Here is a 5,773-nt window from a genome sequence, read left to right on the forward strand (position 1 = left end):
AGCTCTGGGCTCGGCCCCAGCCGCCCCGCCCGCCTCCTGGCCGGACCCACCTCCGGCCCGCCTCTCGGTCCCTGCGACCAATAGGATGCTCATCGGCGGGCTAGACACCGCCTTCCCGCCACCTCTCCACCAATAGTAATACAGGGGGAGGGGCGCTGAGCGCACGGTCCACCCATAGCCAAGCGGAGAGGGTGAGCTGGAGACCAGATGGAAAGACCCACGGACAGTGGCTGAGACGCCGGCATGAGACACACAGATGGAGACAGACTGACAGAGACGAGTTCCTGGGCAGAAGTGTCCCAGAAAGTCAGGAGGACAATCTGAGAAGAGAGACAGGAAACCAGGGGGCCTCAGCTGGGCTGGGCTGTCAGAGCCTGCACGATCCTCCCTCACTTCCATCAGCGACTTAGGCGACCCTGCTCCCTAGGGAGTCTCCCGCCTTAGTCTCTCCGCGTTTCTCCTTGCTAAGCTTCTGCCTGTGTCTCCTTTGCATCCCCAGATGCTTTCTCTGGTTCACGTTCATCCCGACCCCAATATGAAGGCCTGCAAGTAATTTGGGGGTGGAGGCCTGAGAAACGAAAAAAGTGTCCTCCGGTTTATCGTGCGCTCCTCATCTCTTCCCTCCCGACCTCTACAGTAAGAACAGGTCGGCCTTGAGCCACCACGCCACGAAGCTAGGGGGCTGGCAGTCAGGAGACAGTTGACAAAAGAGGACAGGTAGGAAGGCTAACGCTCAAAGCCAGACTAACACTAGAGAAATACAGAGACCTGAAAGGGATCTGCCCGAACCCCATAGATGCAAGATAAGTGTGCATAGATGCACCTCCTTAAAAGGCCTCTGGACAAACCCCCAAACGGCAAAACTGTTCCTTATCCCACGCCCCAGTAAAGAGCCTCCGATACGAGGAATGTTAGTGAAGAGGAAGGTCAAGGCTACTTCAGACAATGCTGCCTAGCTGCCACCTTGGGCTTGCCTGCTAAGATTTTTCCCTGCGTGGGGCTAGGACAAAAGATATTTTCAAAATTCCCAGGAATGTAGGTGGTCTGGGAGACATTGGCATTCTCAGAGAGTGTCGCCTGAGTAGGCACTTTCATCCACCGTTTGTTCTCTGGATTGGAGAAAAAAACACGGAGTTGCCGAGTTCTACAGCAGCCTTAACTGAATGGAAATCCGAATAGAATGAATATATCGCCAGCGAGACTATGCCCTGCAGTGAGTAAGATTCACACACAGACATGGACACAAGACAGACTCAAAGATTTAAGGTCAGGGGATGCAATGAGATACACAGAACGAGAAAGGGATGAGTCCTAAACGTGGTAACTGCTGAAGGGGCCTGGCTCCAAAACAATTTAGCAGACAGTAAAATTAGAGAACACAGGCCAGCAAAATGGCCTAATGGATAAGATTTTTTTGTTTGAAAACCCTGAGGCCCTGAACTCAATGCCCAGAACCACTGGTGGGAGGGGAGAACCAACTCTCAAAAGTCGTGTCTGACCTCCACACACACTGTAGCGTTCCTGCACTCATCACACGCATAGGGATGCTAAATAAGAAGAAAACAGTAGTTAGGGCTGGGCCTAGTGGCACGCCTTTGATCCTAACACTCAGGAGGCAGAGGATATTTGAGAATCTCTGTGAGTTTGTGAAGCCAGACCCTGGTCTAAATAGAGATTTCTGGACAGCCAGGACTACACAGAAAAACTCTGTCTTGAAAAACAAAAGAAAGAGAATTAGGGAATCGTCTGAAGATTGTAAAGAAGTTTTAAGAGAAAGATAGGCAAACATGTTTCCTAGCTTCTAGAATGGGATTTGGATATTCAAATATGTACTTACTAGGTAGGTTAGTATATATAGATCAAAACATAATTGCATGCCAAGCAGTGGTGGCACATGCATTTAATCCCAGCACTCAGGAGGCAGAGGCAGGTGGATCTCTGTAAGTTCAAGGCTAACCTGGTCTACAGAGAGAGTTCCAGGAGAGCCAGAGCTACACTGAGAAACCCTGTATTGAAAACCCATATAAACAAACAAAACACATTATTCCTTCAAGTTTTAATACAGATCAAACCTTAATTCAATGCAATAAGTATTAAACAATTCACGCAAAGTTTACTGTGACATATCATCCTGGACTTTAAAAATAGGACTCCCATGAACTGGAAAGATGGCTCAGTGGGTAAAGACATCTGCAGCCAAACCTGGAGGTGTGGCTAAGCTGTAGGGCAGGCACAAGACCTGGGTTCTGTCCCCTGCACAGTGTAAATCAGTTGGAGGCAGGATCAGAGACTCAGTGTTATCTGTCACTATCTATCTGAGTTCAAACAAGATCTACATTTACTAGGTGACTAAGAAGCATCAGCAGGATGGAGAGATGACGAAGTGGTAGGCAGCACTGAGGAGGCAGCAGAAGGAGGACCTCTGTGAGTGTGAGACCAGACTGGACTACATGGGGTCCAGGAGAGCAACGGTTACAAAATAAATGAGAGAATCAACAAAACAAAACTAAAACACTCATACACATAAAATAAAAAAGAAATCCAAATAAATTTCAAAAAATTTAAAGAGATATGCCAAAAAGCCTGTTGTGGCCGGACTGACTATCTGGAGCTCATAGTTTGCCGATGGAGGAGCCCGGCAGAGGAATTCAAGGCCAGCCTCCGCATTTCTTGATGTTTGCAAGAAGTATTGGAAACATTTTAATTACTTTTTTGTTCAGTGCTGGGGAAAGAAACCCAAGCCCTTGATAATATACTAAGTAAACATTCTCCCGCTGGATTGGAGTCCCTGCTCTTTGCGGATGTTTTATCTGGAGGGGGAGGGAGCTTTGATGGGAGGCAGCCCGAAGAGAGGAGATAGTGTTCCTAGGAGTCTGTGTTTAAGCAGAAGCTTTTCCTTGGTAAATACGCAGCCTGAAGTGTAGACAGCAAAAGGTCACGCGAGGCTGTGTGAAGACACTGGTTCTGAACAGAAGTGAGAGGGGAACCTTGTTAGAGGAGGATGGATCATCAAGGTGGGCTGGATAAAACAATTTGGAGAGGGTAGGGTATGTAGTTTTAAGTTCCTTAGTAAGGGAATAACTTGTCAAAGTGTCTTGTTCTTTTGGTTTTGGTTGCTTTTTTGTTTTTTAGGGGGTGGGTTTTTTGTATTTTTTGTTTTTGTTTTCTTTATTGAGACAAGATTCCTCTGTAATTTTGGAGCCATCATGGAACTCACTCTGTAGACCAGGCTGGCCTCGAACTCACAGAGATCCGCCTGCCTCTGCCTCCCAAGAGCTGGGATTAGAGGCCTGCGCCATCATGCCTGGCAAATAAGTAACAGTTTTTTTCCAGACAGGGTTTCTTTGTGTAGCCCTGGCTGTCCTGGAACTTGCTCTATACACCAGGCTGACCTCAAACTCACAGAGATCTTCCTGCCTCTGCCACCAGCACAATAATTCTTAAAAAGACATGGGGGGAAAAACGAGGGACTTGGGGAGACAGCTCACTGGATAAATGTGCTTGCCACCAAGGCTGATGACCTAATTCAGGTCCTGGGACCCATATGGTAGAAGAGTTCTAGCTCCCAAAAATTGTCCTTCTGACCTCCACGTATACACAATGCATGCTGTGAGTACACACAACACGTACAAACAGAACAAATGAATCAATGTTAGAGAGAAAAAAGAAAAACAAAGTCCTCACAAATTGGACTCTTAACTTTAGGATCTCTAAATTCAAATATTACAGTCTCCGATTCCTTACAGATAGCTACTTCAAATATTCTATTTTTCACCTCAAATTCTATCCTATTTCACTTCCTGCTCATCTCAACAGAACCCCTTACCCATATTCAGAAAAAAAGAGGCAAAAAGTAATCATTTTGCCAGGCGGTGATGGCGCATGCCTTTAATCCCAGCACTCAGGAGGCAGAGGCAGGCATATCTCTGTGAGTTCAAGGCCAGCCTGGGCTACAAGAGCTAGTTCCAAGACAGGCTCCAAAGCTACAGAGAAACCCTGTCTGGAAACAGACAAATGATAAAAATGATAACTTCATCAGTTTTTTTGTCTCCTACAGATGCACTTGTCTGTATCCTGACCGGTGGAAGAGGCATCCACATCCCCTTTCTGCCCCCATGTATGCATGTGTGTGAGAGTGTGTATGCATGCCTGCTCATGTATCTGTGCATGCATTTGTGTGTGCTAATGAATGCATGCATATAAGTGTGTGTGTGCATGCATGTATGTTGTTTGTGATAGTGTATGTATATGTGTGAGTGTATGTATTAACGTGTGCATGTGTGTGTGACTCTCAGCTTTGAACATTTTGGAGGAGTGGAGGTTGAGACAGACAGGATTTCTCTGTGTAGCCCTGGCTGTCCTGAAACTCACTCTGTAGACCAGGCTGGCCTTGAACTCACAGAGATCCACCTGCCTCTGCCTCCTGAGTGCTGGGATTAAAGGCGTGAGCCACCCCTGCTGGGCAGTTTTAAGCTACATCCCAGCCTTTCTTACTCTCTCTCTTTTTTCAAATACATATACATACATATATGTATACACACACATATCTTGAAACAAATTCTAACTAAATCTTGTAGGCTGCCTTCTGGTCCAGATTGGCCTTGAAATTTCAAGCCTCCTGTGCCAGCCCTCCAAGTAGCTGGAACCCTAGGTCAGTGCCACCACACTCCAGCGTCCTTCTCAACATTCCCTGCAGAATGCCCACTTTGCTCAGCAGCTCCTGTCGGGCACAGAACCAGCTGACAGCAGACTTCAACGTCTTTCCTATGCTTTCAGAACTGTATCTGTGCACGTGTCCCCGTGTAAGCTCAACTCCGTGTGAAGGACAGCTTCTGGAAGTCGGTGCTCTCCTTCCACCTTGCCAAGCAAGTCTCTCATTTCCGCTGCTGTGCTGTGCACTCCGGGCAAACTGGCTTTTGAGCTCAAGGGTGGTTTCTCCCGTCTCCTTCCCACAGCTGCTTAGGATTGTGGGCTCCAGGATGCCCGTCTCTACATCCGGCTTCTTACATGAGTCTTGGGCAGCTGCAGTCGTCAGGACCTAGCACTTCTACCTCGAACCACCATCCCAGGCGTCCGTTTGTTTTTGTTTTGAAGCAGGGTCTCACGTGGCCCCTGCACAGATGACCTCAAGTGCCCAAGCCCCCTGCCTTTACTCACCATGTTAGGCTGATAAGTATTCATTGTTAACACATTAGTTGAAAAATAATTATACTAATTTTTTTCTACTTAGGAACATAATTCTACATCTTTAAATTCCTCCTCTTATTTATTTGAGACCAAGTCTCAGTTTGTTCCTCAAACTGAGCTCCAAATTCCCAGGCAGGTTTAAACGATCTTCCTGTCTCAGTCACCAGAGTACCTGGGACTATGGGGATAGTCCCACTGTATTTAGCACCCATTCTTTTTAAATTGTCTTATTTACTAGAGTTACAATTTTTGGTGATGGCGGTTGAGAAAGAGTCTCACTCTGCAGCCCAGGCTAGCCTGGTGCTTTCTATGTAGACCAAAGTAGCCTCAAGTCCTGACAGTTTTCCTATCAGCCCCGAGTGCTGGGGTTCCAGGTGTAGAGTGCCAAGTCTCCCTCCAATGACCACTGCTCTGAGAGAGCGAGAGCGTCTGACTGGGTCTTGTCATCTTCCTGTCTCAGCCTCTAAGTGCTGGGACCACAGACTTAGGCCACCACTGGAGCCCTTCACTCCTTTATTTTTTTATTTTTTATTTTTTTTATTTTTTTTTTTTTTTTTGGTTTTTCGGGCTTGGGTTTTTTTGTTTT

The sequence above is a fragment of the Alexandromys fortis genome, unplaced genomic scaffold (assembly GCF_014885135.2).
Source record: "Alexandromys fortis isolate MF-2015 unplaced genomic scaffold, M_Fortis_MF-2015_v1.1 scaffold_218, whole genome shotgun sequence".
NCBI classification, from domain to species: Eukaryota; Metazoa; Chordata; class Mammalia; order Rodentia; family Cricetidae; genus Alexandromys; species Alexandromys fortis.